Here is a 24,511-nt window from a genome sequence, read left to right as displayed (position 1 = left end):
AGCAAAGTGTGGACAGAGAAGAGAATAATGAAATTATGTAAGAGAAAGAATGCTGTGGATACCAAGGTCAGTGGAGAAGGGAGGGCAGCAGCTGCTCCAGGTGTCAAACCAGAGATTCCCCTGCAGTCCATGGTGACAAACAGGGTGAGACAGCTGTGCCCATGGAGGTCCATAGTGGAGCAGAGATCCACCTGCAGCCCCAAAGGACTTAGTGCTGGAGATGGCAAATGCCCAAAGGAGGCTGGGATCCCATGGGAGGCACACCTGGAGCAGGCTTCTGGCAGGACCTGTGGACCTAGGGAGAGTGGAGTCCATGCTGGACAGGTCTCCCACCAGGGCATGTGAACCCATGGGGGTTCCACACTCTAGTAGCCTGTTCCTGAAGGACTGCACCCCATGGCAGGGACCCATGCTGGTGCAGTTTGTGAAGAACTGCAGCTGATGGAAAGCACCCATGCTGCAGAAGTTCGGGAAGGACTGTCTCCCATAGAAGGGCCCCATGCTGGAGCAGGGGGAGAGCGACTTGTCTTCCCCCTGCAGAGGAAGGAGCAGCAGAGGCAACATGAACTGCCTATAACTCAGGATTTGGGTTACAGGTGCACAAAGGCCTGAACTGCAGCAGCTTTACCAAACAATCCAAACCAAGCTCTTTTTGAGCAACTGTTCCCAGCTATACAGTATGGAAAATGCCACTTCCATCTTGCTCATGCTAGTGATGAGAGTAGCTATAGCAGGGACCAGAAAGCACTCACATCCCGTAGCAAAAGAACCCACAGCAGCAGAATGGGGATGCATCCTCACAATGTAAACATTCTGAAGAATGTGGAGAATTCTTCATTCATAGCTTCATCTGCTGTTTTTCATTTTACAACAAACACAAGTTTTACTGCAATGCTTTGACTTACATATATGAAAATATTTTGTAACAAACTTGGACTTTTAGTTGTAAAAAATTAATACTAATCCTGGTAATCAGGAACAAGAAAAATACAGTTTGGAGCTTTGTACACAAATAAACATTTGCAGATAAATTTGCATCAGCTATTATATGTGTGATTCGAGTTCACTATATTGAAGCTGTTGCCATGTTAGTCTTGGCAACTTGCTGCTGAGGGAAACACAGCAGTTGTAGGGAGGTTCATTCTTTTCCATCAAAAATGTATACCTAATTAAATGGAACTGCTTGTGCTTTCATTTTACCTCAAAACTCCATTTGGCAGGAAAGAACAAAAAATTGGGATCTTGTACCATGGCAGTCCTTTGTGCAACAAAAAAATCAAAAAAAGCTTTTTATTTCAGCCTAATCATTGATTCAGGTGTTCACAGGCACTATTTGTCAGGAAATCCAGTTGAAAGTGTGTAGTTCTTTTTCATAAAATGAGAGAATTTGATATTAATTATTGCAGACCTTTTAGTCAACCCAAGATTCTAGTCTAAATTTTGACTTTACAGGCAGTATAACATCTCTTAGTACAATTTATGCTCTTGCATTCTGGTGAGTTCTCAGGTCCTTACATATAATGTTTATTTCCTGCTGTGGCTTCAATTTATGTTTTTTTTGTAGTGTTAGCAGAATTGCAACTGTGATTTTCTTTGTCTGTTGCAAATGTTCAACAATTTACAGGAGAAATTTCAGGTCATGGGTTTTTTCACACTTTAAGCATATAAAGATTAAAGAATGAATATGCAATCAGCATATAGAGAATCCAGCTTTTACAAGAATGAAATCAATGGTTCAGCTTCTTAAATCCCAGTGGAATTCATAACATCTGCATTCACTGTTACCACTCTTATGTGTCTCCTTCAACTAAATAGGTTCTTTAGAGAGACAGTTTGGTAAACTGGAAAATACAGTGATAAAACTTTGCTTTTCTTTCTGACACAAAATGGAAAATGTCCAAGCACTTGTTTCTATTTAAAAAAGTCTAACACTTTCTATTATGGTTTAATTTTTCTCCTTACTGCTCCCCAAAGGCATAAACTCTTGGGTTTTTTTTCCTGTTTTGTTTTTGTTTTTGTTTTAAAGAGGAGGTATAAAGAGAGTGGAGGTGTTAGAAGATAATCCATTCTGAATGGTGTCTTCATAGTTCTCTGAACAAGTGTGGGCTTGTGGGATCCTCAGCGCAAGTCAAGGAATGGGTGTTTCCAAGTTTCTGTGCTCTGCATTTACACTTCATTACATTGAAAATCTCCCTTGGCCAAACTGACAGTGATTGAGACACAAATGCGCAGAGAAGTTCAGATACTGGTTCTTGGCCTGCTAAAATCACCAAGTCCGTGAGGAACCTCCTCTAGGACTGAGAAAAAGGTTTTATTCTGTTTTTCCAAATGCAGTTTTGAGACCTGTCCATAACTACATTGGAATAGAGAATGTATTTAGCAATGGGAAAATTTTGAATCTCATAAGCAATTCTTCCATAAGAAATTTCTTTTAGAATCTGAGTTATTTGACCAAGACTTAAATCCTAATCCCAGCAGATCTCACTCAATCAAATGATGGAAACTTTTCAAACCCACAAACGACTTTTCTTCCTGTACCCGTATCCAAGCAGGAGGCATTGTCATTGAACATAACTGCTAACAATGTGCTGAATACTACCCAATACACATAGGTAGTAAAATAAAACTGTAAAAAGACTGTCTGGGTTTGATATTTTAGGTTCATGAACTTCTGTACATGTCCTCTAGTATATATATACCAGCCCAGCTGCGGTACTCTTTTTGAGTCGTGCATAAATATACAAGAATCATGGGAACGACCCATTTGTAAGCTTTGATGCAGGCATTCTAATACTGTCATGTGGAGTAAGTGATAAACTTTTTTTTCAAATTGTGAGTTACAAAATGTGTCAGAACAATTAGAATTCATGGATATTTATATTGTGTGTAGCTCTCTTTATCAGCCTATTTCATCCCATTCTTTTTAATCATAAGATATACAAATGTTTAGTACTATAATAAAAACATGTTCATTGTTTATTTCAAATTGAGATTTATTTAGATAATGTAAAATTTTAGTTATAAATATTCATAAATTATACTTCTAAATTTAAGTTTATGAATTTTAATTTTAATTATATAGTCTCTAAAATAACTTAACAATAGTGGAAGTCCTACAAAGCTGTTTTTTGAAAAGAAGCATGTTGTGGTATCAGATATCATAACTGATCAATCCATTTAAAAGATGTCACCCCATTAGATTATCTGAGATTTTAACATCCATATAGAAAGAAAATTAAATGAAGAATCATTTTTCTTACAGATGAATGCTATAGACTTCATGAAATGTAGATATATAGAAGGAAAAGATACAGCTCATTAACTTCCGTCACTAATGGAGATATTGCAGGAGATCAGCACATTTTATTAACATAAGATATTTTTTAAATAATTAATATTGTCATTTATACTGCATGATCCTACAGACCCTTTGATTTGAAAAGGAAGGGAATCAGCAGATAAATAAAAATAAGTTTGGAGCTGGTGATTCTTTACAATTAAATGCCTGGTGTTCAAGTAGTAAATATTAAGTTTTAATAGTATGTTCTTATGCATGTAGCTATTAGAATTATAATGCATGTTCAAGAATAAGAAGAAAAATAAGGAAAGTAGGATCATGAAATAATTACAAAGCAGGCCCTCCTATCTAGGACACACACACATGCACTGCCATGCAATTTCATCAGGAAACCAATTGCATCCAGGAGCCTTTTGGAAGAAAGATGTAGGAACATCTTTGCTCCTATTTGAGGAATGATACAAGGGGCTATTTTTGAATGATTAATTAAAGGGAATCAATCTTCATTGCATTGCCACTGACATGAAAAGCACCGTAGCTGTGCAATAATCACATGCAATTATTCAACTATCCCTTTGGCAAGGACAATGTAATTAGTCCTGGTAGTGTCAAGAGATTTTCTTTATACCCAACAAATTGGCAGTTTTAATCAAGTGTTGTGAAAATTTATCATAACACAGGGAAAACAATAGGTGAAAGTACAAGGCCCCAAGCTGTGTGAATCCTATCTACGACAGTACAAATTTACAATACTAACAACGTGATGAATGCTACCAATCCTCGGATAAACTCGTTATAATTGGGTATCAGTATCACACACCATAGTTCCTGCTTGTTTAAAATCATGGGCATGACCCTTCTCATGCCTCATTACTTAGCCTGCTTCAAGCCTTTATACCTGTTATTGTGGTCAGCTGTTATCACAGCCATGTGATAGCTCAGGTGATCCTGAGCTGTCAGGAGGTGTCACATAGGTCCAAGTCCTAAGGTCCGGCCTGCTGAAAACAAACACAGCTAAACCCAGGATCATTCAGCCTCATTCAGTGCCTGAGCTCTGAATTCCCACTCGCTGAACCTCACACATTCAGTGGCAACAGAGAGCTAGAAACTCTTGTAGTGTGTGGCAAAATGAAACCAGTCTGTAATGAAGTCAGTTAGCTGTATCTTGTGTTCTGTAGCCAGACCCTTGGCAGACATTTAACAGGCATTGATGTTTAAGAGCCCTTGAGCCCCTAGGCTGTGGCACATTTTGTCAGATTGGCTTGTTCCTGCTGTTGGAATATTTGTTGTCACATTCAGCTATGAGGTCAGTCGTATTTCTGCTAACTGTAATAGATTTATGTCAATACTGAATTTGGTTGCAACCCTTTCATTAGCATAGCTGGAGGAAACGCCTTTAAATTGCCATATTACAGACAGTGGGTACAGTGTGTAGGGAGTTTTGACATGAGAGAAAACAGAATTACAGAGGGAGATACTGGAAAAGACAACATGCTAAAATTGATCACATATATGAGATAGTACCTGTCTCAGTACAGATAGATTCATCTGTATCTCACATACTCTTATATGAGGTAAATGTGCATGCTGGTTTCTTTGCTGGATCTTAAAGAGATATTGCATGTTAATTTTTATATTACATATTCATTTTTACATTACATTCAATATAAATCCAGTAAGACAGACGATATGGGCAGTTCTTGTCAGCAAATCTGTTACAAGGTTGTTTTTATTGTTACCTCCCATTCTCACTGTGGCTATTTGAATACTAGTACGTGAAAGAAAAATATGCCCTAATTTACAGTCTAGAAAAACAGTCCTGCTCAGGAAGCCTAGAAAGGTAATGTTTAGCAGTGCTTTTCTGACTGTCTTGGAAGTTACAATTTCTTTTAAACTGAAAAACTTAACAAGAATCCATGATCCATTCTCTACAGAGTAGATTTGGTGAACTGTTAGCTTAGGTTATATAAACCTGTAATACTTAGGGCCAGGATAAGGGAAAGAAAAGCCCATTTTCCCCCATAAATGTGGTCTATTTTTTCACCTCTTTTCAGATTGAAAAGAGAAGGAATAAAGGTCTTTTCATTCCTCTATTCTTTTTCCTTTTCTGTTTTTTTTTAAACCGCTCTAAACAGATCTCTTACAAATGCTGCTGGCCTGTACCGCAACACAAAGAAATCAGTAAGATAACGGCAGAAGCGTTGTTCTTTCTGCCTTCAAGGGTTGTGTTCAGCTTTATAAACTATCTATTTCTGCTAGATAGGTTGCCCAGTGACTTCATACCTTCTACTTTTCCTTGTCTTTTTCTAAAGGGAGGAGTAGTATGTTGTCTTTTTAATATCCACTGTCTCTGAGATTACTTTTGAGCTCAGAATGCAAAACTTTTCCTCAGGCTACATTTCCATTTTCAGTGTTTTATAACCTCATGAGTGGAACTGCATTGCACACTGACAGAGGCATACATTACTTGTGGCAATGTGTTGGTTTGTTGCACTGTATTGCATTTAGTTGAAGGAACATCTCCCTCCACCCCTAAACTCATCCCCCACCCCCACACTCTCTCAGGAAAAAGATGAGGGAGGAAAAGAAAGGGAAGAAGAGAGAGAATAGAGAAGAAAAAAATCATAGCACACATACACAGGAGATTTTGTGTATAATCTGAGTAATTTCTAGCCCTGCAGAGGTCTCTTATCTTAATAACTTCCCTAAAAATTTGTCTCGTCAAACATAGTTAAAAGCTTTTGTATCATATGAATGGGAGCAATTTGGAAACAGCACAGCAGAAGATAAAGAAACACGTTAGTTTGGCAGATCATGCAAAGGTTGAACAAATATAGTTACTATCAGAGAATTTTGAATCATCAACATTACATTTCCTTGAGCATACTCTATTCTTGAGCTATATAACTAACAAAGTGTTAGCATGAGTGTGTGTACTCCTCTTCTGCATTAATACCACAACAGTAGTAAAAAAAAAAAATCAATTTTTCTGCACAGATATACATAGAAAATGTACAGACTCAATCTATCTTTCATCGCCTAATGTGCTTATATATGTATGTATGCAGTATATATATATGTATGCAGATATATATGTGGGGTTTTTTTAGCACGCTACTTTCACCACTTCCATAGAAGTTTGTCATTCTATTTGTCATCCTTTCAATGTCTTCTCAGTCAGTATTTCAATAAGATGGGTAGTCACAAAAAGCACAAATAAAAATTAAAGAATCCATTATGTTGAAAAAAAAGAGAAATGGGAGGAAGGAAGGAGACAGGAAGGGGGTAAGCATATAATAAACTACATATAATAAATATAATAAAGGAATTAGGAAAGAGAGAGGAGCTGATTGGAGTTTGAAGCTGTATTCTGTCCCAAGGACACTAATGGCAGTAAATGAGTGCTGAATGAATTTGTGAAAAACGGAACTGATAATAGTGTCAGCAAACCATACTACAGAGGACAGGAAAATCAACTAGCAGAGGAGACGTTATCAGTGGAGAGGTAGAAAAGAAACAAAAATGTATAAAGTAAATGGAAACCCCCAAAAGATCAAAATATCAAAGCAAATATCTCTATTATTTGCTCTTGGGTATTGTCTGATTGGTTTTTTTTTTTTTTTTTATTACATGAGTTGAAGGTCTGGGTGGGGGTAGTGGTGGTGAAATCAAAAATCTGAGGGCCTATCTGACCCCACTTGGTTAAGAGTAAGAAACAGAGAAAAGTGCTCATTGATAGAAGGAAAAAAATGGTTAAAGCTCAAACTACAACACAGAGACTTGTGAAGTCAAACTTGGATCTGGAATTTTTGAGTTATATTTTGGTCACTCATCTAGTAATTTTTATTTACAAATTATTATTATTATTATTATTATTATTATTATTACTTCTCAAGAGGACTTAGGTTGTAATTTTTGATTGAGTACACCTAAGTACTCAAGAAAGAACATTTAGACATTCTTTATTAGACAAAATTCATCTTTATCAGACAAATGAGTGTACAGATGCTGAAACTACCTACCTGGACATCCTGTATTTAGGGTGGCCAATTGCTCATTGGAAATATGACAAGGGAAAATTGAAAGTGAAGTCTTCTAGACAGAAAATAAATCAGGCTTATATCTTCCTCCCTCCCTTGACATGTAATGACCTCAGGTATTTTAAATTTCAGGAATTCCAGATTTCAGAAAAACAGGCAACAGAAATAAATGTTTACAGGAAAAGGTTTTTCTATCATGTTTTTTCACATGTATTTTTTAAATTTTTCTCTCCTTCTGACAAATCCTCAAAATCCTCTAACTGGGAAATGCAAACCCAGGTGATTTCTCCTTCAACTTACTGCCACTTTAAAGAATTTAAAAATCTGCATCAGAAAAGAGAGGTGACTAAATGTAGATGTAGAAAAGAATACCATACATGAACAATTCATAATACCCCTTCCAATATGACAGGTATTAAAGGCATATATTGTCAATGAATTATGAGAAGTGGAAAAATGAATAAAAACTAAGCTTGGCACTCAGGTGCTATCATGAAGTAAGAAATAAGATGGTGTAAAAATAAAGTCCTGTTTTTAAGTATGATGTGAGCACTTAGAGACCAGAATCATGAGGTCGTGAATTAGATTTGAAAATGTTTGGGTCACTTTTAGAGATTCCTGGCTTTTAAGTCACTGAACAAAATCTTATTTTTGTGTATCTGGCAAGCGGCTCATGATGAATAGTTCAGTCATCTCCAGATATGAAGGAGGAGGTGCAACAAGAAAGATTAAACAAGATGGATGCATTTTTGAATTAAAGTCAGGCAAAACAGAAGACATATAGGATTACCGGCTTGAGATTAAAACAGTTTACATGCTGTCCCTAGTTCACCCTCCATGCCAGTGTATGGGTTGAAATTCTTGCTGTTAATGAGGATCCATTAAATGTTAAACTTCACATCAGTAAAAACCAAGGGGCTATCTTCAGATTCTCCTTTTCTCACATCGCACATAAGACCATTCTTCATTGAATGAAAAGGTACAGTTAATTACAAATTAAATTTTATTTTACCTATGGTTATATCCTGGAATTGGTTTTGTTGCTGGAATTCAGTTGTGCCTTGTCCTGTTTTGCTACTCTGGAGCGATTCATTGGGCTCCCAAGTACACAGAGTGACGGGACTGAACACTGGAGCCTGATGCTGTGCAATTTAGCTAAGTGCATAGGGTGAAATCCACTGGGGTCCTCTGAAGATTTTGTAGTCAGGTTAACATTAAAAGGGAAACTCTCAGTTGTAGCCCATTCCTGCTCACTTTCAAGGTAATCAAAGGATTTGCAATAACATCAGCTGGAATAGGTTTAGATCCTTTTTAAAGATTAATCCTAGATGTTTTATGACAGGTGGTTCATCCATCATCTCAGTGCCAATTCTGTAAGAAAACATGCAGAAAGTCAGAATTTGTGAATGTCATTTTATCATTCACAGTGGGGTTTAATATTATGTGTCAATGTTACAAACAAATGCCTCCAGGAAAAGTAAAATCTCATGTTCTCTCAGGATATTAACATTTACAAATATTTGCTTCAGGTCTTTGGAGATGATAATATACTTCAGCTGTTATCTTTTGACAAGTTATAGATATAGGAAAAAAATTCATGTGTTGAACTCTTCCTTCTTACATTGCTATGTATTAGGAGTAATTCCAGAAAGTCAAAGCATTTACATCAAACAAAAGCTAATTAACAAGAGCAGAATGGAGCCTGGAGTTACACTGTGAGACTCACACATAAGGGCAATCTGCAACTAAGAATAAATGTGTTTAATGTAACCTTCATAAGTCATCAGCACAGATTCCTTTAATTTTTTTGTCTCTTTATTCGTATTACAAAATGCCTTTGTTTAAATATTTCTCTGACCTAGTTTAACAAAAAAAGCACATCAATAATGTAAACCCCAACAAGTGAACTGATACACTGTATTTGTAAACAGTGGCATGTTTAATCAAATTGTACTGGATGATAAATTCAAGTGCTTGCTTTCTTCTGCAGGAAAAGAGCTCATGTTTGTGTTTGTTTTATTTATATTTAGCTCATTTAGTTTACCATCCTCTTTCTTTTCTCTTTTTCTTTTCGTCAACCTACAGGTTGTTGCATTTGCTGTTTGTATTTTCCTGTGGAGTTTAAAGAAAACAGGAGCACCAAGCAGGTATATAGCTCTTGGGGCAAGTAACAGGTACGCTATACCTAAATTCTTACTGTTTGTTACAAACAATATTTTTTACTTAATTTTTAAACACTATCTTGAGAAAATACATGTTTTAATTTAAAAACCTGCTTCAAAAGAGTGAAGTACTTTTACTGTAGGAATGTAATTTTTTTTTATTAATTTGAAAAAAATTATTGTAGGAAAGTACAAATATTTTTAAAATCCTTTCTCTAATCTTTACACTTAAAAAGAAATCATTTTAAGCTTCAGTTAGAAGTGAATTTTAAGACAGTTTAGTTTTCTTGGAATCCCAAAATTGATTACTTGGAAGATAGTAATATTTGGGTTACTCAGAGGGTTAATGTATTTAGGTTTGCAGTTGAAACTTGGGTCCAGACATAAAGAAAATATACAATAATTGAGCAGTGTCTCTTTGTCTCTTTACTGGTATTTTATTTAATCAACAAACATTATTTCAAAAACCCTTTGTCAGTGTGCTCTAATCTATCAGTACTACTTTTCGTGGTGACTTCCCCCCCTCCGCCCACTTTCAACATCTTGCATAAGGCCAAGAAGCAGTTCTTTCACACCTTTTATCACAGCTGGTCATAGATCCAAAGTCTGGACTGATATTTAGTCTGCAGTTATTACATTACACATCATTACTCATTAATTAAAATTAATAGAGCTATTTGCTTTAATATGCTACAAATTAGCTTTAGAAATGGGATTATATTAGAGAGATAGCTTCTCACACTATTCCAGTCTCACTGTCTAAATAAGGCAGGGGATTTTCAGAGGATTCATCATTGCCTTAAATCAATGCCAAAGAAGGCCAATAAAACATGCTTGCTATCTATAATCCAGGCAGCCACCATTGGCAGTTATGGTGAACATTTCCCACAACTGAACTTGATGATAACAGTAACATCTTTTGCTAAAGAAAAAAGAAGTAATTTACTCAAGCTCATATTGCAAGTCACTAGTGAAGCCAAACGAAGGTCTTAAAGTTATCATGAGTCACCTGCAACCTTCCTCTAGCATCTAGACATACTAAAAAAGCACTGCCAATGCTAATTAGTTACAATAAATTTTTAGGGCCCTCCCCATATGGATTTTTTTAAGCCAGGTTTAGCATCAGTTTAGCTTTACCAACACAAGAATGTATACTTTCTTGGGAAGCTTCCACATATTCTGAAAAGTAATCTCTTTCAATGAAAGTTAGCTGAGAGCAATGGTCTTAGGCCAGAGTAAGACGTGGCCCTTTTCTTCCATTCCCTCAAATTGCAAAGAATCAAGACAATTCTCCGGTAAAATCAAATACAAAGTATGATTTAAGTCATAGCCCTCATGTTATGCTTATTTTAGCACTTTTTCTTTGTGCCTATGAAGAATGAAAAAATAAAACTGGAGTGCTGATGAAGGAGCCTTACATAAAGGCCAACTGTAAAGCATAAGCAGTAGGAAGCTAATTCCAAGGCCTGTATGTTTTTAGGACACTGTCTGCCAAATCTGCCAGAAAAGCATGCCCATTCTGTCTGGTCTTTGCATGGTGCTCTAGCTGGAAGTTGGCATTGTTACTGGAGAGTATCAAGGGGTCTCTCATGGGCCACGGATTCCTGAATCCAGAACAGGTGCAGTCACACCCTCTCTACAAACAGTACTACTTTGTTTGAATAAGCACAGCAGAAGAGAATGGGACATATTAATAGCTAAATAGTGTCTTTATTAACAGTGGAACAGCTGGCAGATCTGTATGACAGCACTCATTCCAATCTATTTTATCCAATTGCAAAACTATAAGCACACTGCATCAGGGAACTGAAGGGACCACACACAAGCAATCAGCCATTCAACAGCACTATAATTGCTTCACAGTTGGAAGTTTGTTCTGCTCAGCTACTGTTATTCTTTTAGTTTGAATTGTTGATGCACTGCAGCTATCTGGAATCTAGTGTCGTTAATGCAGATAAGCTTGCTCAGAAAAACTCCCTTTGTTTTACAAGTTAGCCTGCTGCAGGAACTGCTGCTGCACCCCTGAGGATCACAGATGCCTCAAGAGCTCAGTACCAGGACTGAGACAGAATCAGGCAGTCTGAACATCTTGGCTGTGTCTCCCACATAATGGTTAGGGGAAAGAAATCCCAATGAACTCTTAAAATTCTGCTAGACCCTCCTTGTAAACCTTTGCTGAAGACTTCCTACTCAGCAAAAGAATAGACTCTGTGAGTACCTTTGAGATGTGTAAATGGCTGAAACTCTACTTGCAAATGTGATGCAGCAAGGAAGCTGTTCTGGAAGGAATTGGTTTCAAGTACAATAGAGTTACACATGTAGATAATGAGTGTATGTATGGACATGTCTTCGTGTGAGTGCAGAGAAGATACAGCAAGGGAGGGATATTATATTTACCAGGTCATAGAAGAAGAAAATTCAACTTGATACATTTGTATTCCCAAGGAACTAAGAGTCTGTGGAATTCTACGTTGCAGCTTGCAATACTGCTGTTGATTACTGTCTGATCTCCTAGTTGTTTGCAATATGTACACATCCTGATGCTAACATTGCTCATTGTAGCTTGATTTTGCAATTTCTTTCATTTGTCTGCCTTCTCATACCCATACATGAACACCTTTTCCCTTCCTGCCACAGCATAATGCTTATTTGGTAAATTCTCAAAGTATCCTCCAGAGAGAAGATTAAAAAGCCCTTGGCTGTAGCTAGGCTAGCAGAATTCATACACATGCAAAATTATAAAATCCTACTTTGCAGGGTTTTTAGTCTTCTGTTTTCTATCACCTTCTGGGACTAAATAGTCAGAGGACTAATTCTTATTCAAAGTTTACTATTCAGTACATCTCTCTCAGCCTTTATACAAAACAGCATTTCAGTACACTGTTGTGATTTCTTTGTTATGGGTTGACACACAGCTCTAGGTAATAAAATAATGTGATGTCCTCACCTGTTATCTGTTGCTGCTGTTTCAGGCTGTCCTTGTTTTGCTTCATCTCTACTGATGCACCTTTTCGACAAATGAGCAGCTCTTACAGGCACAACAATACATATGTATGAACTAAGGATCACTGTTAAAACTAAAATTAGTCTCAGGACAGCTTGGAAAATTCAGCATACTGAGGAATGTCTCGTAAGAAGAAATCACCAACCTTAAGAGTGACACAAAATTTTTATTGAAATTGAGTTGTGAACTAGAATGTGCATATGTATGGTCAATAAATCTTTAAAAAAACCCTATACAAATGGCAAAACAAGAATAATTAGGGAATAATCTAGGGTCATCTTTGAAAAAAATAATAATTGTCAAATGTAGGAATAATATGAAGGTGCAAGCTGTATTTGTGCATACAAAATCAACTGTGAACAAAGTCATTAATAAACAACACCATTTTCCCCCCACTGTCAGAATTATTACATTAGTAACCAAGAATGCAATTAGCAACTAAATACTAATTTTGCTTGTGTTTCTAAGCTTCTTACTTTCTGCTCCAAGGGAGTCACATTTATACTAGGTTTCCACATTAGGTTTGTACCCTTCTAGCCAAAAATGCTTGAGGATTTCTTCATCCACAAGGGGTGAAGCACCTTAGAAGCAGATCCATAGTAAAACTTGTGATTCTGAAAATGCAAAGAACATTTTACACCTAGTTCAATGGAACTAAATCCAGTTGGGTCCCAAGCATTTTATGTCCATTAGCAATGGGAGTGCATTCAATCCACATGCTATAATCCATTACATGCACTACAACACTGTTCCACCATGCTTCCCCTGGTAAATGTCAGAATCCAGGAGATGTGCTTTCAAACCATGATTCTGAAATAAAATAAAAAGATAGTAAAAAAGATACCATTGTGATTTGTAACAACATTAAGGAGAATATTTGGAAAATTTCCTCAGCAAACCATGCTGAATATTTATTTATTTAGGTTTATTTAATATTAAAAGTCGGGAAATTAAAATGTCTTGTTGAGACAGAGATTTTAAGAGTCTTTTCAGTTAAATATGGAAGGTTCTTGATAATTCTAGATCAGTAATCCATTTCCTTCCAGTCGTTCTAAAAAAGCCATTGGAGAAATTACTATTTGGTTTAGAATGATTTACAGGTAATGGTGCAAGTATAAAAAATTAAGTTAAATTTATATTTTGAAAAGCAGAGCCAAAGAGGATTTGGGGTATTTGGTTCCTTCAGGTAACTGCTTCTAACAGTGAGATTTTACAAGGTCATTCAAATCACCCAATTCATACCTTAAGATAGGTAATATCTCTGCAATTTTAACACTCTCAGCAGCTACATGAAAAATTAAGTTTTGTAACCATAGTGCACTGCGCTTTATCTCACACAAGTTTGTTCACCACTACCATACCACAAAGGCAAGAAAAGTTCTAGAGTTAACATAAGACAAAAAAAACCCAAACAAACAAACGAAAACAAAACAAAAAAACCCAACAAAAACCAAATAAAAAACCCCCAAAAACCCAACTGTTTCTTAATTGACCTGGCGAAAATAAAAGGAAAGACAGTCTTTGTGATAATCCCAGGACTATCCCTCTAGTAAGCTATACAGTTGGAATAGTGAAAAAATGTCTCCAGAGAACCCTAAATGTAATGGTACACAAGCATTGTGTATCTGCACATGTTTCTTAAGGAACACACAAAAATAAGCACAGAGACACTACATTTATGTCTAGGCACTGTTTAGAAATTATTTTTTATAAAACCCCTTGTATTTCATGTATTGCAAAATTATGCTAGGCACTGCTTCCTCTTATTTTTCATATTAATCTCTCTTCTTGGTTTTCTACTAGTTCACAAAGCAAAAGAAAAGCTCATGGAGTGCTTGTCTGCTGAAAAGGAGTTCCTGCCATTGGCAGGGAGCAGCATATTCATGTGGATGCCCTTTTCATGAAAGGTGCCCAGTATAACTGTGTTAGTGAGACACACACTTCTTACAGCTTCTATTTAGGTTTCAAGATAGATAAAATATATAATATATCCTCACAAGAGATTTAAAAAAATAAAAGAAAGAAAAAGAAGAAGCAAACAATCCCATTTTCTGACTGAACTGGAAACTTTGCTTCCATTTCAAGGGAAGGAATAGGATTAATGGCATGAGTTCAATGCTGTCTTCTAATTAACATGATTAATTTACATAAAAGCTAGGCTTAGAAGTGGTGTGTGCAGTGTAAGCTGTCAGAGCATATTGAGAACACTAAAGCATAGTTTGCCATTCATATGTCTGCTTTCAAAGAAAGAGTCAGTCACCTAAGCACATTTAGTGGGGTCTTGAATTCCCTCCTTCTTTCAGATTTTAGTGGAAAGGTTTATCATCTGTTTTTAATCACCTTCAGCTTTCTAAAACCTCCATCAAAACCTTCTGTCCCTTTTCCTTGTATTGTTCAAGCTAAGAGGCAATTTGCAGGTGTATGCCTGTATTTAGGCAGCACAGCTGAATTATCAATGCCTACTAGAGCCCCTTGTGCTGCTGTTGCTGTAAGTATTGTATTTGGTAATATATCCAGTTGTCTTGGGCTGGTTACATCCAGAGCTTGTGACATCTTCTATTTTTTGCTGCAGCAGGCTAATAAAGATTTCTCACTTGCTTGCTAAATAAGAGGCATGAGCAGTGTAGTCACATACGTCTGTTACTGTGCCCAGCATAATTTTCAAATTTTCTTTGATTTTTCCTGTTCACTTTATCTGAGACAGATTATTAGGGAGAATTTTTAGAAAATATTAGCCTCTGACAGTGGGAAAATGGACTGGAGCTATCATCAGGAATAGGGTGCATACTACTCATGCAGCAGGAAAATAGATAAGAAGTAGAAAGACAAGGGGCTTTTGCTTCGTACAGTTGTAGATTTTCTTCAAGTTAAGTATTTTTAATTCTCATGATGCTATTTCATGGGCTGGACTGAATTCGAAAACCCATGCTGTGACCTCAGCTCTGACAAAAAAAGCACTGCAAAAAGCAGATCAGATTTTGTTCTTGTTCTCTGGTTGGTATATTGGTACAAATATTCTCATTCAGGGAATTTCTCATACCAGATAGGATGAATCAGAAATGTAATAAATAAACATTTTGAAATAAATTATAGTGGGTAATGGGACTAGCTTAGAGTGGGGTGGTTGTTTTCTTTCTTTCTTTTTTTTTTTTCCTCTGAACTTACATCAGCAGACAGTGATATTCCTCTTACCTGCAGACAAAATGGACATGCTTTGGGATGCAGTTACCAGTCCACTCTTTTACTGCTGGTATGAAAAAAGGAAAGAGACTAATTTTTGCCTCAGGTGCTTCAGATGCTATATGGTAACCTAAGTGAAAAACCCCCAAAATTTTCATGAATTTCAAAGAATATGGGCAGGTACTCTATGTGACTATTAGCCTGTACAAATTGTTAAGGAGAAAGAGATGGAGCCCAGGTCCAAACAGGACTCATGTCCATTCTGAAGAGGAGAGGCCAAGCAGAAAGATCCAAACCTTTCTTGCTTCCTCAGAAACTCAATACATAGGGAACACAAAATCCTGACAATTTTGAGCTTTCTGATACCTGATTACCTGGCCTGGTTTTTTCAAACTCTTTTCCAGCAGATAGTATAAAAAACTTCTTCTGAAATATCTTCAATTCTTTTTTCTATCCTTGACAGTCTGAGTTCAAGCCTGTTATAAGACAACAACAGCACTCTGCTGGTCAGTATTGTCTTGGCTGAAGGAAGACCAAGTACCCACCGTGATTTTTTAAAAAAGATTTATCAGCTCTTTTCAGTTCTGTTGATAGTATGGTTTTAAATCAAAGGCATTAGACCAAAATGAACTTGGCCCACTTCCTTGAGCATAACATCTAGACTTAGAATCAGTTCTGCAGGAGCACAAGTCTTGAAATTTGTCATTTTTTTCTATAAGCAATTTGAATTGTGGTAAATAGGTTTTCTCTTCTTTGACCCATGGCATTTCAGGGCTATATATTTATTCTCATTAGCATAGCAAGAAAGTTTCAGGCATCTTTGCAGAGATCCTTAACCAAGAGAGAATGCTGCTGGTGAAGCTCTGTGGCAGTAATCAAAAGCTACATTTATTGCATTTATTCATTTATGGCTTTCACTGAGTGCAATGTTCTGTGTAACATCTCTCCCTGAGAAATCTGAGAATGTATTCATGCAAAGATAAAGCCAAATCCACATTACAAATATGTTACAGTTTAGGAAGAAACTAATTAAAACATAGTGCTCAAAACTTGCTTTGCTTGGAGGACGGCTAATTGAAGTAGAAATGTACAAACCATGTTGTAGCTGTTTTGTAAGCTGAAAATATCTCTCTCCCTTGTAAGAGACTTGGATTGTTTAAAAAATAAAAAAATATACAATTCATAAAGGCAAATAATAATGAGAAAAAAATCTGTAGATGCCTTGAACAATGGCAGCTGAAAAAGGAGAGTCAGGTTTGATGTGAATTTTAACATGCTGCCTAGATATTATCCAGATGTATGCACATAATACAAGAATTGCATTTAGTTTAAGACTGTATTTGGCATAAAACTAAAAGCAGAGACTCTATCAAGCTACATAATTATAGATCACATGTGCAGGAGAAACAACTATGAAAAAGTCATAGTCCTTTCAAACAAGGCCAGAAATAGTGGGCTAAACCTGTATTTTTAGGCACATGACCTTTGTCTCATTATGTGTACCTTTAACTGTGATAAACATCCATTTAAATGAATATCATTTTCCTACAATTACAGAAGGGTCATACATAATATACTAGGTTCCCCTGGCAGCATATGTGTTAGTCATGCATATTTCATGAGCAGTTTTATTCCTCTAGTCAGCTTCAAGCGATGCTCAAGCTCATGGCTTTGGTGTGTAGGAAATTAAGGTCTTGCCCACAAAAAGCTTGTAACTTTGCACATTAGCAAGAATGCAGAATCATCTCCTGGTAACATTTGATGGGTATTGGTATCAAATTTCTTTCTGACACACACTAATTTGCCTTATTTGTCAGTTGCTATGGAAAAAACATTATTTCCACAAGTGTTTGAATCTAAAAATTGTGATTGTTGCTCAGCACTGAAGGCCAGTTGGGAATGTTGTAGTTGCTTTAGAAACAAAAGAAGAAGAGAGGTGGGGAAGACTTAGATAAGTCAAATATGCAACATGTTAAAATTTTATAGGGCAGGCTGCAAAAAATGTTATTGTGATCCAACGCATTATCTGGGTAGGTAAAGCAGCATCTGTTTGTACACTGTGATGGCTTTATCTGATGCAAAAGTGGAATGGTATATAAGGCTGGAGGGGTAACAGGAGTAAAAAAAGGCTGCAGTATGAAACTCAAAATTCTCAACACCCCTTTTCTCTTTCCAAGAAAATCTATTTTATCAAGGCAGCTTTATCTAGCTGATGTTTTTCACCATGGTAAAGACACTGTTTGGAGCCACATAAGTCACAGATGTCAGCTTAGACAGTGAACACATTTTGCTGCTGTAGCAGGATGGTTTGGTCTCAAGTCAAAAGGCAAGGTTATTCTCTGCTAATCTTTAAAACAGTGCAGAGCCATGCAAAATCAAATCCAGCAGACATCCCCCTCCAAAGTGTGGCTAATGCTCAGAGATCGAGATGCCATGTTTGATGCCCGAGATATTTTTGGGAGACATTTTCTGTTTGAGTGATTGCAGTGAAGAAAGCTGTTCTCCTTGATATGCTAAATTAATATTTATGTTGTTAAAATATCAGAGACACCACAGAAAAATATTAATATAAAAAGGTTATAATTATCTTTAAAAATGTGGCAGCAATTGAAATGTAAATCCTAGTGAGCTGGGAGAGAGACTTGTTTGCATTGTGCCTGGGGCACCCTGCCTGCCTGCCGCAGCTGCCATTGATCATTTCAAATCAAAGGAAGCTGGAGATGTCTCTGGTGGCTCGACTGGGAAAAAAGCAAGCAGAGAAAGATGCTCTGTTCTGCAGGACTGTTATCAAAAAATGAGTTGGAAACTGTTTTAAATCTTGCTCCTGTTGAATAAGGAGCCCTTCAAAGCTTTGCCACAATAAATAAAGTTTTCAAAACACATAGCATCTAAAAGATATGTTTTAAGTCTCCCTGAACTAAGCATTTTCCCCTTTCTTATTGTTATTAGAAAACAATAGCATGAAACTAATGTACACGTGATGATTAAATCAAAAGAGCACGCAAACAATATAAACCCCACCATTTTAGAGTGGAGTTTCTTGTTTTAGATTCCTGTAGGTATTAAAAAAAAAAAAAAAAAATTCAGGGGAAAGGACACACAACACAGGAAAGTAGAAATGCAAATTGATATCACTACTATTCTCAAACAGAATGTCTCTATAGTGTACTGGGCAGCAACAATACGCCTTCAGCTGTCTACACTTCAATAATAGGAGATAAAATGCATCTTCACTAAACCCTGAATATTACTATGTAGACATTTCTTGAGGTCCATTAAATTCTATTTGACATACATTAAAAAGATTTAATCACAGATGCCAGTCAGCTAACCAACCCATTAATCTAGCTGTTTTTCCTATGAAAATTGTATTTAAAAAGGTCTTTCCCCCCCTCAATTTAATTTAGTCATCCATTTAAATTTCATGTATTTATCATGTAAATGTGCCTTATTTGCAAAAGAAAAGCTCAGGACTCAGTGAAATAAATAGTTATTTCATTAAAATGGATACAAAAAACCCTGTGATTAGGGTAATTAATTTGCACACTAAAAGCTATCTTTCTAGTTCAGATCATTAATATTGATGGTGTTCGATTTTGTTCTCAGTAATGTTCCTTGAAATACACTCAGAGCTGGCAAGCAAGGATGAAGAAGCAGCCGCTTAAACTCGAAATGAGGATTCAGTAAGCACTTGGCTACTTTCCCTCTTCCACCATTCAAAATTAATAACACAAAATCATGATGCCTGTGTCCCAAAGTGAACTGGATTATTTGGATTGTATGGGATTATGTGGTTCATCACAACTGAATCTTATTTACATATGCAGTTCTCACTGCATTTCTCTGACTTTATTTTCTTAATTGCAAAATAACATTAGCAGAGCTTATGTCTAGGTATTCATGCTGCTACACACATCGCTGCCAGATAACAAGGCAGAGTTTGCCAATACTCTCTTTTGTCATTAGCTTTTCATCTGCATAATATGCAAATTGTGTTGAACAGTTTCCCAGTTTGAGTCCTTTCTGCCACAAGATTTAGTCAAGACTCATATTTTGATTTCCCATTGTACAGCAGATGTATTCCACAAAAGACCTTGCAGTAAAGGTGTCACATCACTGTTGTGCACTATCAATTACAGCTGTAGGCAAAGTGCTATGGAAACCAAGTTCTAGAAAAATTTCAGAGACATTATGCTGCCTGTGTCTACATACTCAGACGTACTTAGTGATGAAGAAGTCAGATGTGTACTGCGGTATGAGTGCTGTATGGTTTATTTGTAGAGACACATTATATGCTTGCATGATATATGACTTATTTCAATACTTATGTGAAATATTTACTTTCAGCTTGACTGCCCAGCCCAATCTCTGTTCATTTTCCATCTCTGGCACCTATTTGAAACCTCCAAGAATCATCAGAAAATTTCAATATTTTGAATACAAGTTAGCAAAATCACTTATTCACTCTTCACCATATATGGAGACCCTTATCCCTTTCCAAGGTCACATTTGGATAACTTTTGTCCTCGGTCAAAGACAGTTTTGTGTGATGGAAGCTTGTCTATAAACAATTTTTACTCATGAAGGATTAGAAAAATGCATCTTATCTTCTTAAGGACAGTGTGTGATTTACATCCAGTAAATTTAGTATATAGGAAACTCCATAATTATTATATTTATTTTACATACAGTCTGTACAGATATGTACATCTATATAGGTTTTTTTCATAAAAGGTCACATGTTTAGATGTCATTTGCAGTCAGAACCAAAACCCATGAAGCAATTTTCAGGCCACAAGTGGTTAATTGTCTGCAACTTATATATCATATATAAATAATATTCTAAAATACTAAAGGATTTAGAACCATTTACTTCTTCACAGTTTGTAATTCAGTCATGGCTTCATTACCAATGAGTAAGAATTAATCCTCAGCTATTACAATAACATCTTTCTTTCTTTGTTTCTTTATGTTTGACCACAGTATCCAAAACCAACATGTGATTTAACAACCTGTATGTTGCACTGCTAGCAGCCAGACTTGCACCATGTGAAAATACGGCCCCATCAAAAAACAGCATGCAGAATTACCAGCTGTCTTTTAAAAAAAATCCATGTGTTTACTATGCACAGGTATGTGCAACTGTTTAAATGTAAACATATGTGTAAATTTATATATCTTTATATAAAAACCACTGTATTTTCCCACTTGTGCTGTATTGAACTGAGAAGGTATGTCCAGTCTTTTAATTCCTACACTGTATGAATAACTGCATATGTACATATGTATGTTCCAAGAAAACACTGCGGTCTTTCAGACTTCAAAAAATTTTATTTCCTGTGAGGAATTTGGCATTTGCCTAACTGCTCATCCTACTCATCTCATGCTTTTAAAATGTGAATTTCCAATGTCTCTCATTAAAAAACAAACAAACAAACAAAACAAACAAACAAACAAAAACACCAAAAAAAAACCATATGTATCCTCACAGTGAATAATGCAGCAAACAGTGCATGATTCTTCTGCCATGGAACTTGTTGAAGACCAATAATTCAGTTCAAAAAATAGGAACTCCTGTGTAAAGTACCGTGAATTTCTCTAACATATTTCACTATTATTTATTGCCAAAGGTACTTACAATAACATTTAACCATCCATGATTTAGAAAGGGCACGTCATAAGACAGGCTAATTTCTGTTCACTCTTGACAGTATCACAGTCTAGGTATCTGAACAATCATGATATTTTCTTAAGAATTTGTTTTTAACACCTGGTTTCTCTCTTATATATCTCAATATCAATCATAACTCAGGAGATAACATTCCTTATGCAGTAATGGAGATGGGTTTTGCATTTTTCTGGTGACTACCAACTTTACAGAAATTCAAACCCAGCATCGATGATTTGCGTGGCTTTTTTCCCCAGTTTTAGTGAACCTTATATGGAGACACATACATAGGCAGATTCCTGGGCTGAAGAATCTTAAAGGTAGCAGATGACTACTATGCCCACATGGAAAAACATCAGGAGAAAAATCTTTAATAACCCCCAAGTGTGAAGAATAAATAAGTTTGTTTAAAGGTCTTCAAATGGAATTTTTGCATGAAATCTGTAGAAACAGAAGAAATTTATGCTTGACTTAGTCATTCTATTTTAATATTTTAATGATTTGTGTATATAATATGGGTGGTATGTATTATCTTGAAAAAGATACTTTCATGAATCTCTAGAAGTCTCCATTAAAAAGTGTAGCTGCAATCAAAATATATTCCCTTTTGCCAACCCTTTCTTTTCTTTATTGTTTCATTGCCTGAAGCTTCTGACAAATTTTCTGGTCATTCTCCATTCTCCCTTTCATTCAGATATTGCTGTAATATTTTTTAACTTCAATGTTACTACTGCTTTGAAATGCTGCTCTGTCTGGAATAGCTGTAAGAATTTTGAAAACCTTTTAAAATATTACATCAGATAAATTTAACAAAAATATGGTTTAAAAAAAATCTTTTCCATCCTATTCAACTATGAAACCCTGAAATATCACTACATTTAAGCCACAGTAATAAGAGAATGCCCTAAAAATGCTTCTGTTCTTAAAAGAGCGTATACACATTCCAGCTATGTAAAATAAACATTTCCCAAGTATGTTTATGAAAATCTAATTTAAAAGCAGTTTTATACAATACCTATCACCAGATTTACTCAGAGCTTTAGCAGCTAGTTCTTTCTTTAAAACAAACAAACAAAAAGCCCCAGTGAAATACTGAAGTGTTTTAAACCAATCCAAAGAATACTCCATGGTATTTTTTTTCATAACTTGATTCCTGAATTTCTTCAAGTGATGTCCTCTGATGCATTGTAATAAAACAGTACTCATCCAAACAGCAACAACAGCAGTCAGCTTACAGCAACGTGCTAATTAAAGAGAGGAACTCACCACAAATCTACTCCTTACTATTCATAGCAAGTGTACAGCAAATCACTTAGCTGCTTGTTTTTAAAATAGAAGCTTTTGTCTGTCTTGTTTGGAAAGACAGGCATGGGCTAAAAAGACTTTTACTAAAGCATGACATTGAAAAGACATTGCCCCGAGGTTTGGCTGAACAAAATGCTGAAACATTTATACTTTAATGTTAGACCTTATTTTTTTTTCCCTAGCTATTCACCTTTCATAATATGTTTCTTTTAATTCACTCCAAATCAACAGCTAGGAGAGTAGTGCAAGGAGTCTTCCAGGATATATTTTGTTCCAAGGAAAATGATAGGAAAAGCATGCTTACTAATTAAAATAAAGAGATCTCTGATGCTTGGCAGTTAAATACTGTTCATCTTTATTAAGGCACGAGGAGAACAGCACTGCAAATAGTCAAGAAAACCATTAGTCTCTTGGGCTGCCCTGTAAATAACTGATTCATTGAAAACAATGCAGTGTGAAGAATGAGTGAGCTTTATGCCTAGAAATGCACAACACAGAGTACTTCGTATAATATAAAACATAAAGAAAGAGAAGATTTTCAGCAACATATTAGGGAAGTTAACTGAAATGAGGGAAGAGTAAGAAAAATCATGGCATATCAAAATGTTCCACTAATCAACATTTAATAGTAATAATAATAAAATTAGAACTAATAATAATATAAAATATGGTAAGGTAAGCATATTGCTTCTCTTCAAATTCTTTTAGAATTTATTTTAAAATAGAACAACAAGCATATATTATTATCTTCCTTGGAGATGAAAAAAATCAAACATCTAACTAGGCCAAAGATAAGATTTCCACCATTTTCTGAATTAGACTAAATTCATGGCGGTGTCGGAAGTTTTAATCTGAAGGGAGCAGATTTAGGGCAATCCTTACCATGTCTGAAATACCCCATTCCACTTAATGGAAAAGATGTCATTTACTGGCAAATAGAGAGGGAAATATTTTTGTGAGACAATTCTATCAGTTGTGTATCTTTTCCTTAATAGTATCTACAGATTTTTCTGTTGTCTGTATGTAGCTCGGCATAGATTTGTAGGAAAGTACATAATTCAAAAAGCTTTTGGCTCTGCATTTGTTCTTCACTCTCACCCCCACAATGGCAGTGGCTGGTACAATTCACATTTAGCTGGAATTCCATTCCATTTGGCCATGGCCAAAGAGTCAAGGCTAGTGTCTGGTGCTGGCAAGCTGAACACAGGTCTCACTTCTATCATATATCCAATACAGAGTGGCTGCAGGACACTGATTTTTCTTTAAGTTTGCACCTGTTCATGCACATACCCTAACAGAATATCTATATCAGCTTTTAAATCTGTATTTATGCAATGTAAGATGTAAATATTGACCTTTACTTAAAGGACACATCGATTAAAAGCCACAAGAAAAGCAGAACAACACAGATAAAATGTGGAAATTGCTGGGGGATGGACATTTTTAGGCTGCAGGAAATACTCTTAGTGAATATGTTACACTTAAAAGGGTTGAGTGGACTAGTGTGCAGCGACTAAGAGGAAAGCAAGAGCAATGCATGAAAAATAGCCATCAGCATTAATAGGAATCATTTAACAATGGGTAGAAAAATTCACAAAAAATTAATTAAATTCTGGGGGATTTTCCTCTCCTTGTTTCTTGAGGACAGAGTGTGTAACTGATGGAAGCAGAGAGCAGGGTGACTGAGAAATATTGTTAATTCTGCAGGCTGTCATTTGAACAGCACTTGGACATGTAGCTGGGAGGGGGACGGGCAGTAGTTGTATCACCAACAGCACAAGACAATGAGTCTTGGCATCAATGGCTGTATATGATTCTAAATGTGTCTTTTCTGTTTGTTTTAGCATGATACAA

At 36.0% G+C, this 24,511-nt stretch overlaps 1 long non-coding RNA gene across 3 annotated transcripts in view; it reads left to right on the top strand.

The window, feature by feature from the left end:
• LOC121362565 overlaps positions 1-24,511 on the top strand; it is a 103,482-nt gene that overhangs the window by 26,822 nt on the left and 52,149 nt on the right. Inside the window, exons 3-4 of one of the 3 annotated variants that reach the window (XR_005956533.1) lie at positions 9,424-9,512; positions 12,473-12,612. This is a non-coding gene — a long non-coding RNA (uncharacterized LOC121362565). Of the gene's footprint in view, positions 1-9,423; positions 9,513-11,495; positions 11,775-12,472; positions 12,613-24,511 lie in introns of those variants that run through there. The other 2 variants (XR_005956532.1, XR_005956531.1) reach the window with 2 other exon arrangements.

Source organism: Pyrgilauda ruficollis, unplaced genomic scaffold (genome assembly GCF_017590135.1).
Source record: "Pyrgilauda ruficollis isolate IOZ18807 unplaced genomic scaffold, ASM1759013v1 scaffold64, whole genome shotgun sequence".
Classification (NCBI taxonomy): Eukaryota; Metazoa; Chordata; class Aves; order Passeriformes; family Passeridae; genus Pyrgilauda; species Pyrgilauda ruficollis.
The sequence above is the reverse complement of the archived record's forward strand: the minus strand, read 5'-3'. Positions and strand labels throughout refer to the sequence as shown.